This window comes from Ailuropoda melanoleuca, chromosome 2 (genome assembly GCF_002007445.2).
Source record: "Ailuropoda melanoleuca isolate Jingjing chromosome 2, ASM200744v2, whole genome shotgun sequence".
NCBI classification, from domain to species: domain Eukaryota; kingdom Metazoa; phylum Chordata; class Mammalia; order Carnivora; family Ursidae; genus Ailuropoda; species Ailuropoda melanoleuca.
This window is the reverse complement of record NC_048219.1, coordinates 143,372,544-143,385,796: the sequence shown is the minus strand read 5'-3', so window position 1 is coordinate 143,385,796 and position 13,253 is coordinate 143,372,544. Positions and strand designations below refer to the sequence as shown.

General features: G+C 42.7%; 1 pseudogene; it reads right to left on the bottom strand.

Moving 5' to 3' along the window:
• Positions 1-1,207: 1,207 nt before the first annotated feature.
• On the bottom strand, positions 1,208-1,354 carry LOC117801274 (annotated as a pseudogene).
• Between the last annotated feature and the right edge of the window lie 11,899 nt (positions 1,355-13,253).

The window sequence follows — 13,253 nt, the reverse complement described above, 5'->3', positions numbered from 1 at the left end:
CTGCCTTTCCGTGGATTATCTTTCTGAGCATGTATACATCACCCATTTCCTGGCTCAATTTCATTGTCTACAAAATGGGATTTATAAGATGCTTTAAAAACCTCCGATCATCAAATCTGAGATGGCACGGTCTTATAGGGCAGCATAGCTTTTTATACTGAGTCAGAACCCAAGTTGTGGAATAATGGCTCTTCCATTTTATCCACTCTATAACCTTGGGCATGTTACTTAACCTCTGGGAGCCTCAGTTTCCACATCTGTAAAGACAACACAGTGGTAGTCCGTGCCCCTTAGAGATTCTGGGAAAGCCCACTAGAAAAACACTTCGCCTGGTTCAAGGCACAGGTGACAGTCCTGTGAATGTTCACTGTCACTATTAACTGAAAGATTCTGGGGTCTTTTCAGCAAAGCTCAGGCAACACATCTAAATTAGAAATGAGAATTGCCTGCCAGATAATAGTCCGAAGACATTGTGAAGGGGTCACATGTTACTTTAATCAGTGGATCATGAAGGGGTTCAATTTCAAAGGTAGGAGAGAGACAAGCTAGCAGATGTTTGAAAAAATATTAGATTATAACCAAGAAAAATCTACTTAAATACCTGGTTAGTAAATAATCTACAACTGGTTTCTTGAGGAGCTTATCAATTGTTCTTAAATTTTTTAAAAAATCGTTTTATTTTCAAAAAAGCTGCAAAGTATTCACTGTTAAGTTTTTTAGATTTTAAAGAAGCACTGAAAAGCCTCCATCAAAATTGCCTATTACCACCTAGAAAAGGTTACTATTTTTGTGAATCATTCCACTAGCTCTCGCCCCTGGTCTCGCTCGTATTACACCCCCCGTATCCAGTAAATAATGTGGTTCTGTGTACATCCTTCTCTACATATTGCTCTTTCTACTTAGCTATGTATTGTAAACAACTTTTTGTATCACTTAATATTCTTTTCATTTTCTGAATGGTTAGGTGACTTTCTATTCAATTAATGTAATTTATTTAACCAAGCCTCAGTTGTTGGCTATTTTGGTTTGTCCCCAAATGGTTGTCATGAACAACCATGTAGCTGAGTCTTTGGATAAATTTCTAGAAGTAGGCTTGCTAGAGCAATGAAAATACACTTTTTTTAAACAAAGAGTTGTTTTTTAAATTTCCATTTTTTTAACTTGATTTGTACACAAAGACACATCTTTTTTTTTTTTTTTTAAGTGTGAAGAAGTCCTCCACCGCAAATTATGCCGTTGAGTTTCCCACAGTTGGGGAAACTGCAGAGGTCAGCGTCGCCTTTGTGCAATGGATAAGCCTCGCCCTGGGAAAAACACCTTCGTGATGATGGTATTTTCCCTGCCAGGTAAGTATGACACATCCTCATCTTAACTATAATTTGGTGTCCCCACTGGAAAAAAAATGTATGTGTTTCCTCTGGGACAGATTGTCTTTGAAGCAGGTTCTGTTGGCCCTCTTTGGTGGTGCTGTAAGTAGCAAATGGCCAAGGGTTCTGAGCACGATGTCTACCTGGGTCCCGGTAGACTAAACATGTCACATTTATAACCTTCTTAGCTGTGCTTCCCATAAGCTAGGGACAGCAGGAACTTGAGTGTCCCAGCCCATATGCCCAACTGAATATGATTATCTGTGTCTGGGTCTCTTGGTTTTCCGGGACACATTTGGTGTCACTGATGTGAGGAGGCTGTTGTTTCAAAGTGTGTAGAAACTTCAACCGCTTTTTTAAAGTGATTTGAAATACAAGCTTGTATGTGCACAGAATACCTCTAGAAGGATTCACAAGAAATTGGGGACAAGGTCTGCCTCCAGCTGGGGAAAGTGAAAGCAACACAACTGGGTGAGAGACTTCCTTTGCCCTGGATTCTTTGCACAGTTTTGATTTCTTACCATGTGCATGGATTCACAAGGGAACTTTTTAAGCAAGAAAGATTAAGCCCAAAAGAAACGAGTATGCATGTAGATGTTTCCTCTTGGTGAGCTACCAGATTAGTAAAACATAAGCAAAACTAGGTACTTAAATGATTTTACAAAAAGGGTATGAATAGTTGAGTATTTAGGATGCAAGGTCTGGAGCCAGACTGCCTGGGTCCATAACACAGCTCTGTCGCTTACTAGCTATGTGATCATAGACAAGTACTAAACCCTCTGTGCCTCAGTGTCCTCATCCATAAAATGCGGCTAAGTATACTGCCTCCTTCACAGTTGCTCGTATTCAGTAAGCAAATACATAAAAGCTCTCAGCACAGTAACTAGCACATAGTGCATGATCACTACGTATTAGCTATCGTTACTGCTATCATTCTTGCTATTATGCTTCACTCGATTTTTGCAGTGTTATAACTACAATAGCAAAAAGCCCTCCTTATGATTTGTAGACTTTGAAAATTAAAAGAGCAATTTCACCGGGGCACTTGGGTTGCTCAGTCGGTTAAGCATCAGACTCTTGATTTTGGCTCAGGTCATGATCTCAGGGTGGTGAGATCAAGCCCCATTATGGGCTCTGCACAAGTGGCATGGAGCCTGTTTGGGATTTTCTCTCTCCCTCTCCGTTTGCCCCTCCCCCCAAAAAAAGAAAAGCCATTTTACTGAAAGTGTCTAACTGACTTTATGTTGTTTACAACTATGCAAATACTTGGGGTGGGGGGATGGGGGAGAGGTGAAGAACTTCCTTTTAGTTAGTAGTGATTCCAGATTTGAGAATTGCCACAAGTCTTTGCAAGAGTAGGTGACCCAAACCATTTGGGGAGTTTGGTTTTTGTTTTCTTTGTGTGTCAATATGATTCTATTTCTTTCTTCTTTTGAGCATGGGTGGGGTACAGGGGAGGAAGAGACGATGGTTATACAGAAAAAACTAAAGTTGTAATACCCATTTCACGTGATCACCCCTTAAACAACTGTGTATTTAAGAAGCACATATTTTTTAATTTTAATTCCAGTATAATTAACATACAGTTATATTAGTTTTAGGTGTCCAATATAGTAATTGAACAATTCTGTACATTACTCAGTGCTTATCACAGTAAGTGTACTCTTAAGGAAGCACGTGTTTTGAAATCAGTATTTGCCCAAGGAAACCATTCACAAGATAGGAAGGCATTAAAGATTCCTGAAGACATTCTAATCCCGCCTACTGTGCATAATGTGCTCAGTCATTGGAAATGTATTGCTGGCAAAGCAGATGATATGGTGACGGGGACAAGTAGGCTCTGCTGTCACACAAGCCTAGATACATTCTTTTGCCCAATATTTTACTGCACATGATAAACAGAGTGCTGTTATTACGCCTGTTTCACGGGTGACCCCTGCCGCCTTATTTCAATGTGGCTCTTTCCAAGCTGCCAGCGTCCTCGGGGTGGTATCTCTCCGCCAGGACCTTAGGTTCGGGCCATCCCAAACCCAGGTCAGCGTATTTAGTTAATGAGAGCACAACAGATGCTAGTTACAAGGATTCTATTCTGAGGTCTTAGCAGATTTGGTGTTGTGCCTCACACTCAATAAGCATTTGCTGAGCGAATCCCAAGTTCATCATGAGGATATAACAGTATTGCCCCAAGAAACACAGGACTGTCTCAAGCACCCTGGAGCCACCAAACCTTCAGGCATAAAAAGGCTATGTTGTCTGGCCCAGAGTTCCTCCCTTCTCTGCTTCTTTGACAGCCAAAGCTGATTCAAATAGGGCAAAGGGTCGGAATTGAATCAAAACAATCAAGTCTAGTTAGAAAACATTTTCACTGCATACATGCAGGTTGTGTTAAGCTTAGAATTATGATTCGCAGTACTGCCTATAATAATACCTTTAAAAACAAACTGCAAATTGGCTTGTCTAATTTTACTAAATTATTCCAAATCCAAGAAGTGTGAAAAAGTGGGTCAGTCCCATGATGAATGATCTGATAGACAGTCTAAAAATGGAGACAAATGTTGAAACGAATATAACATTGTAGGATATTATACTTCAATACAAATTAAAAGTAAAAACAGAGACAAATGTCTATCCTGCTCTCCTTCAATGACATAGAGAGCATCCAGCTTGCCTGGTCATTACAATAGGAAGGCATGAGCAAAGATTGTTCTGGATACCACAGAGCTCAGCATTCCTCCTGTGGATTAGACATTTTCTTTGAAGGGTGACAGAACTGCACAACATAATTTTTAAGAAAGAAACATTTAGAATGTTATATACTTTTTGAACAAAAATTGAACGAGCTATATTTAAACCTCCTAAATTAGAATTTGTCAAGACACCAGATCCAGACATTTCCGAAGCAATATGATAGTGAAACACAAAGACACTGATGGGTACAGATTAACTGATGGGATAATATGCTTCTCTTGTCAGGGGCCACAAGCAATATGGCATTACCATGGTCACATCTCTGCCATATACAGGGAACAGCTAGGTTCGTGGGATGCAATCTGTCTCGATGATATTAATTTAAGGCTGAGATGGCCCTTTGGGGTTTGTAGGCATTTTAATTATAGTACTTTTTTTCTTTTTATAATTTTAACTGAGGTTATTGTATAAACATTTTTAATGCATCCTCATTATTAGGCTAAGGGAAGAAATCTATTTCTGCCAACAGAAAGCAAATAAATCTTCACTATCTCTTTGGTCCACTAGTTTACGTTTAGAACATCACACCTTTACTGAAAAGCTGTTGGAGACATATGCTCTCATTATTATCCTGCAGTGATTTATCACTTAACTCCAAAACAGGCAATATATCCAACTTACCCACTAACTGGTGTCCTATTCCAATTATCATTAATTAACTCAAAATATGTTACTTTTACACAAACAAAGCCTTATTTTTAAAACCCTATGCTTTGAGGCGCCAACGAATATTTTTACATTTCTTTAGCTAATATTTATTGAAAACCAATCATGTGCCCAACACTGTGTTACTCGATGGTATTTTTTAAGCTTCCCGAATATATCTCAAGTTTCTAATGTGAAAATTTATTCTCAAAAAAAAAAAAGAGAGAGAACTTGTGAGAAGAACCCCAGTGTCAGGATGTACAAATACAAGACGGTGGGTTTTGATACCAGCAATGCCAATGATCCTTGTGTGTGACCCAGAAGTCATGTATCTCTCTGTCCCTCTGTTTCTTCGCCTGCAAGAGTAGTAGTTATTTTTCTTGACCTGATTTAGCTGTTAAGAGAAACAGCTAATAAAAATTGTTGCGAAGTACCATGAATATTGAAAAGTACATCATCATCATGATTAATAATAATGTATAAAGCTCAAATATTGAAATGACTCTCTGGCATCATTCCAAATCAAGAAATATAAGCTCTGGCCTTGCATAGTAATGAAGGGAAACAGTGTGAGATACTCTTATTGTACCAGTTCAAATGAACATGGTGATGAATATCTTTAATTACAGTGTAGTCTGTAACAGTGTGTGTGTGCGTGCGTGTGCGCATATAAGCGTGTGTGTGTGTGTGTGTGTGTGTATGTTTTAAACTAAATGTGTTGCAATCCTCTCAATAATATATTTAGGGTTCGAACAGAACCATTCCCAAACCAGGCAGACATTTGTATATCTGTACCTAACCTTAGACTGGAATGCTCATTTTGATAGAGAAGGTAAGCAGCTAGCAGTCCTCTGTTAAAGAAAGCTGGCTCTGATTTCGTAGATCTCAAAATCTGTCATCCCCATGTTAGCTGACTATCTGGCACCTAATGAGAAAAACAAATTACTTTTACTTTCCATGAAAGACATTTGCATTTAGAACTTTTTTTTTTTACCCGTAAAAGGTTTATAAAGCATCCACTCAAACCATTCTACCTGCATTTTTCACTTAAAAGGGTCTTTATGAAATCTTACAGTAAATTTAATAACCCTCTTCAATAAACATGAGCTTTTATGAGTATGACATATCTAAATAGACTCAATGGTCTGCGAATAAAATCTGCATCAGTAATATTTTCAGTGCCGTAACATCCTACATGTTAAGGGGGGAAGCCACGTACAGAGCAGACTCCTGAATAAGAAAAAAAAATTAGTCTCCAGGTTTAAGAAAGCAACTGGTCAGTGAACACTTGGGTTACTCTTTAAGTTAAATGTGAAATGTCCTGATGTGTACAATATCGAGCTCCATGATATTCGAATATTAGCATCTTTCATTTTCTTCCATTTTCAGCAAATGCACATTATGGAAATAACTTCATAAATGGCCTTCAGTAATCACTCCTACTGGGTTTTTCAGGGAAAGGACCTTCACGTGCAGCGCTTCCACACCTCCGTCACCTCTGGGGTGGACTTCTGCTTGGGTGAGCTGCTGACATGAGCCCCATTGCCGCGAGTATCTCATAGCTCCTTTCGCCAGGTAAGCCAGCAAATTAGGCATGAGACTGGGACCCTCATTTCTCCTCTTGCTGGTGTGGATCAGTAAGGAAGACAGGAAAATGTTAGTGACTTTTTTATAGCTGCTATATAACAAGAGAATGAAATGTCAAAGCCCTGGAAACCGCATCTTTCTTAGTCCTATCAAAGCTCTTCCAGCTCCTGCTGATACTGAGACTTGCCCCTCACCTTCAACTTTGCCTTGTCAGCAAGTAGCAATTTAAAATTCCGCAATGCAACTACTGGGTGTTTACCCCAAAGAGACAGACATAGTGAAGAGAAGGGCCATATGCACCCCAATGTTCATAGCAGCATTGTCCACAATAGCTAAATCGTGGAAGGAACTGAGATGCCCTTCAACAGATGACTGGATTAAGAAGCTGTGGTCCATATATACAATGGAATATTACTCAGCTATCAGAAAGAACGAATTCTCAACATTTGCTGCAACATGGACGGCACTGGAGGAGATAATGCTAAGTGAAATAAGTCAAGCAGAGAAAGACAATTATCATATGATTTCTCTCATCTATGGAACATAAGAACTAGGAGGATCGGTAGGGGAAGAAAGGGATAAAGAAAAGGGGGGTAATCAGAAGGGGGAATGAAACATGAGAGACTATGGACTATGAGAAACAAACTGAGGGCCTCAGAGGGGAGGGGGGTGGGGGAATGGGATAGACTGGTGGGGTGGTAAGGAGGGCACATATTGCATGGTACACTGGGTGTTATACGCAACTAATGGAGCATCGAACTTTACATCGGAAACTGGGGAGGTACTGTATGGTGACTAACATAATATAATAAAAAATCATTAAAAAAATAAAAAAAATAAAATTCCGCAATGCAGAACAGTCCAAAAAGTCAAGACATCCCGACTGGGATTCAGTAGTTACTGAACATCCACACGAGCTAAGGGACTTGGGCAAACCTTCAGAACAGCCCACCCTTACCGTCGGCACTGAGGTAACGCACTTCCCGTGGTTAGACGTGCTCCTGAGGAGTTGTATGTAAATTGTTTCCTCCATAATTAATTCATACTTATAACACACCAAGGGATCGTGTTCTAAAATATGATGAACGTTTTTACACAAGCTTTTCTCAAATTCTTAAGTGGTGTCTTTTTTTAAATCAAGATTTGTATATTTAAATTAAGTTTTGCTTAAAGTAGAATGGATAGACAGAGATCGGTAAAACCAAAACAAAACAACAGATTCTCGTTTCAGTCCTTATTTCTAGCTCCTCTTGCCCTCTCCTATTTTTTTAACCAGAATTTCTAGCCAGAACCAAATGGAGGAAAGACGTCCAACAGTCCAAAAAGCTCTGTTTCCTCTGTTTTTTGAGGTCAAACTTCTTTTTTCAAATCATTAGGTGATCAAGGTCAAGAAGCAGAAAGATTGCCTGGGGAAGAGCCACAGGCCAAAATAAGACCTCCAGCATTTTTGCCTTTGAGCCACCCTTATCCTTATCTTCTCACTGCCCTGGATGCCCCAACTCAGGATGCAGGAGCACTGGGAAACCAAAAAGGGAACTTCTCCTTCCATACCTACTTCCTCCATCAACAACCTCAGACTAGAACCCACGGACATGCCTGGCCAGCCTGCCCGTCCTGCTCAAGTTCTCCATCCTCACATGAACTTCCTCCCCAGCTCTTGTCCGCCTCAGTGGTGACCTAGGGGGCTCGGAGGCAGGAGAACCTGAGTTTGGTAGGACGCTCAGACAAAGCAGAGTTAGGCACTCTCAGAATGCGCAGGGCCCACCCTGAAATCTTCCCCGCAGCCCACCCCTGGACAGGTGAAAACAAATAAATCAAGGAAGCCTCTATCAAAATGGACTCAGGAAGCCCCAAAGGGGGTGCGCTCACACACATACCACTCCTTGCAGCAGGCACAACCCAGAGAAAGAAGGACGGTAAGAATTATCTTGACAAGGGAGGACATTTTTTACATAGAAATTTCATCTGCTTTTAAGAAAAAGAAGGAAGATCCCTCCCTGCCCCAGCAACAATGAACTAGCCACCGCTTGTAGCCAATGAGAAGCTGCCACAACTTCAAACTCTTGTTCTTCTCCAGTGAACTTTTGTTCAAAGGCACCCTCCCCGGTTTCCTCCTCTCATCTATAAAAGCAAGTCCTTGTCCTCTGTTCTCAGGGCTTGCCTATGGATCACCTTCGTTTCCTTGCCCCAAGTTACCCTTCCCTGTTATTCCTGAATAAATTCATTCTGCTAGTAAAATAACTGGCTATTTTAGTTTTAAAGTTGACAAGAGCAGCAACAAAGAACAATTGGTCCAAAGGCTGACCAAAAAAACCCCAGAAATAAATGAAAAAAGACTCTAGTTAATCAACAAAATTAATCAAGTTAATCAACAAAGTAGATTATTATTCCTAAATAGCCAAAAAATAGCAAAGTGGTACTTAAACTTGATTTTAAAACTTGTTTGTAGGGCTTTCGGACATGCCTGCTGCCCACAGAGCACTGGAGAGTATCTGCTGGGATCCTTGCCAACCTGGACCAGGAACCCAATCTTAGTGCCAGAGAGCTCCCAATGATCATAAAGATGTTTCCTAAGGCTTGCATAGTTGTGCCTACTAACTGTTCTATTCCCAAGAATCAATGAAGCCTACTGCTCCAAATTACTGCATTTTAAAAGTACCAAATAAAATGAATGGGGTGATGATACAGAGAAAAGAAAACATTTAAAGATAATGAGCACAGAGCGCCGAGCTTCATCCTAGACAGGGGAGGGTGGGGGAAAAGGTCAGTAAATTGAGCACACAAATAATAGTCCTTGCAAATCATCTCGTAATTAATCCTTATCCAGCCAAAATGTACTAGCTTAACCTTTTCATCCTGGGTTTCTCACAATATTTACAAACCACTGCCTCTCAACGGGAATGGAAAACACACCCATTCTGGAAACTTCGGGACTGAGTGTGCCCTTCAATGTGCTCCTGCAGAACAGGGTGAGAAGGTGCCTGGCACTGCCCCTCTTCCTGCTGAGAACAATGGCGTCTGATCATACCATCAGAAACCACAATCCTATCACTTAGGAGTATTGTCTGCATTTTCAGTGCCGGAGTTACATGTACTTCATGGCAAAGGGTTTCGGGTTTGGTTTTGTTTTCAAATAATAGTAATATAATTGATCCTTCTAAAACAATGGAGCTGACCTCAATAAAAAAAATAGGCCTCACTTAGATCCTCCCCAAGAGTGCAATTCGTGATTTATTAGAAAACCCTGTCAAAAAGCAATTTAATGCAGAAGGTAAGTCCACAGCAGGGAGATGCTGAGAATAAAGAACATTCTAGAAGGCACTCAGGCAGAACTTCCAAAGCGATATTCCAAATACATAATTTCTCAAGATAAGAATATTGATAATCAACTTAAGGCTTTGAAAAACTCAGTTTGGAAACACTGCTAGGAAGTACAGCTCATATTGCCTACCTGATACTGTCATTGGAAACCCCTGTAGTGCTGAGCTGGCCCCACTGTGAACTGAAACTGCAGAAAATAAAGCAGTAGCCTGAGCTTTGGCGTCACACCCCCATAATGCCAGGTCCACTCCAGCCGGCACACAGCGCTCTACCCACAGGGTCTATTACTGTCAAACATTATCACACGAAGAATCAGAGAACCATGGAAAATCAGAGTGCGGGGGGTAGAGGGGCATCAGGGAGAGGAAGGGCTTAGACGGCAGCCAGATTATCATCACTGTGGTGTTGACCTGAAGAATTATAATAAATAACATTTATTACATGCTTTCTGTGTATCCCTTTTAAGTATATTATACTTTTAATCTATTTAGCCTCCATGACAACTCCTCCAGGGATGTGCTATTGCTGTAGCAGTGTTATAGATGAGGAAACTGAGGCACAGAAAGTCTCAATAATTCTCTTAAGATCACACAGCGAGGAAGACAGTGAATTCACAAGAACAGAGTTGATATTTCCTTCAACATTATATTCCATGTAAAATATGAGTTTGTTGAAAAGAATCAGGCTGAATTGAACAATTCGAAGAGGGTAGAGGAGATTGCCTGGGGCTACAGAAGGGGAAGGGGATCCTGGCCAAAGATGCCAGGAGCAAGAAGTGTGGTTACCTAATCCTGGCCAGGGCTGAGGGTTGCACATTCGTCAGATAGCCTTGTGTCTAGAGGGACAGCGCATCGGAGGAGCACATAAGCCTCTGTCTCCTCTTGACATTGCCCTTTCTTGAATGCTGGGTGATGATTACAACGACGAAGCAGTGTGTCCTGCTGCTGTGGGTTTATTTAAATTTAATTCAACAAATATTTATTGAGCACGTGAGCAAGGCGCTGCACTTGAGGCCACAGGCGACAGAACACTTGTTCCTGCCCGGCCAGAGTTTAAAATAGAGGGAAGGAATAACGAACAGCTCCCACATCCCAGATACTGGTCCAGGTGGGACCCTGAACGCGCTCCGCGGTGGCGGACTGGATTCCAACTGCCCTTCCCACCACGTGCCCCGGAAGAGGAAGGAAAGGCTCCGTGTGGCAGACCTTGGCACTGGAGAAGCCATGCCGATTAACGGAGAGCTGGCAAGAAGCCTGGAGTAGGAATGAAAAGTGGTCCCAGTCGCCAGCGTGCCTGTTGCTAGAGCTGAAGACTTGCCTCTGTGGACTCAGCTTTCTGCGGTGCGCGAGGGCTGGGACTCCTGGCAACTCTCTGGTCATGCAGCAAAGAAAAAGAGAGAAAACACATCCATGCTGAAAGCCTTTTCCAGCAGCACGAGGCTGCAGCCATGGTTTGGAGAATCAGACCCCGTTACTGCACACTGCGGCTGGGGCACGTCCGCCCCCCCGTTACAGGAGCTCACGCTCCTGCGGTAAGCCGCGAGGGCGCTGAATTCCCACTTGAGGGAAGCTCATTGGAGAGGAGGAAGAGAGGCGAGGTTATCAGCTGTCCTTGGGGAACAAAGCAGAACATCAAAGCTGGAATTGGAGACTGGTTCTGATTTGCAGACGTCTCTGCCTCCTGTGGAGAGTCTCAAAAAGCAGAGCCCTGAGAGAAAGAAAGAAGGAGGTTCGCTGCTCTCTGGTTAAGACTACACCCTAGAACAAACCAGGGGCCAGACATAGAGCCAAAACCCACCCATGTGCCTTCAGGATAGAGTCAGGTCCCACACAGGACGGATGAGGGTCCATGACACCCTGTAGGATACAGGCATCCAGTGCAAAACCAGACGCACACAGGGCTTCTCAGGACTGTGTGATGTGAAAGCCTTAATCTGTTTTGATGAAGAATGTATGGGAGAAGTCTCCATCCCTAAAACCCCTGCTTGGCAGCCAGTAACACGGCCCGCGGCCCTCTGAACCACTGAGGGTGCCTTCTGATGAAGGGAAGCTCATGCCTGCCCATGGGGGTGAGGAGGCCTCGCGTGTGACACCTGACAGCAGAAGGAAAGTGACAGCCTCTCCCAGTACCTGAGATGACAAGGCGGATCCAGGAAGGAATATCCCCAAAAAGGGTCTCCAATTTTTCAAAAGTCCTGCCCAACCCCTTGAAATAAAGAAATGCAAGTGAGCTATGGATGTCACAAATAAATCTTGGCCTCTGTGGTACAACGCAGGAAAGAAACCTGGTCTTTATCCTGGGTTCCTAGCAGACAGTGTTTAAAACCTCTGGAATCTCTGGGGTGATGAGAATTTCTTTTGTATGCTGAAGATTGAGTTAGTCACTAATGACCAATGATTCAATCAATCATACCTACCTAATGAAACCTCCATAAAAACCCCTAAACAACAGAGTGGGAGGAGCTTCTGGGTTGGTGAGCACGTGGAGGTGTTGGGTGGCACCCCCAGAGAGGGCACAGAAGCTCTGCACCCCTCCCTCTTACCTGGCCCTTCCATCTAGATGTTCCAGAGTCGTATCTTTCGCAGTACACCAGTAATAGTAAGCAAAGCGCTTTCCTGAGTTCTGTAAACTGTTGTAGCGAAGTATCAAACCTAAAGAGGGAGTCGTCAGAAATCCCTGATTTATAGCCAGTCAATCAGAAGTTCAGGTGAGCCTGGGACAGGCCGAGGTGGGGCAGTCCGGGACTGAGCCTTAATCCATGGACTCCGCGATACTCTAAGTAGTTAGCGTCAGAATTGAATCAAATTGTAGGACACCCAACTGGTGTCCACAGAGACCTGGAGAATTGTTTGGTGGGGAAGCCCCCCCACCCGCCGCTTTTGTTGTCAGAAGTGGTGTAAGTACAAACATCTCAGCTCAGGTTCTTCTCTTACATATGCTTTAGGAAATCTGCGTGATAAATGAGCAAGAATGGAAATCTTTTTCTCATGGGAGAATGTAGAAAGAGAGTGAAAATGCTGTCCTCTTAGCAACTACTGAACAACTCAGAGAGAGAGGCACCCGTATTACGAATTTCCTGATAAGATTTCTTGGAACAGAAGCTGCTGGGCCCCCCTTCCTCCAACCCTCAGGACTGTTCTAAAAACAGAGGACATAGCTGTTGCTCAAGAGAGGTAGAGGAAAGATGAGAGAAGGAAGCTCAGAGGCGGTGGCGCACTGGATGACAGGAGGTAAATTTACCCAAGTCACCAAGTAAGTGCTTTATCAAGACCTGTTGACTTGGGAGAGGATTAAACTGGCCAAGGCATGGAAACAACCAATGCACTCAATGCAAGAGCCAGACATAGAAGGATGGAGCTAGAAAGGGATGTTTGTGGGGAAGGGTATTCTGTAAAACACAGAAATCCTGGGTGGACAAAGGGGAAGCTGGCTGAGCTCAAATGTATGTGAGGCCCCCAGAGCCAGGGAAGCCTCAGGCTTTCTGGGCAACCCATGCCTTTGTCCCCTCCTTGCTCACAGGGATGTTGTGTGCACCTCATCTTCCCTCTTCCCCTTTGCCCTTGTACTTCCCCTCATTCACATTCT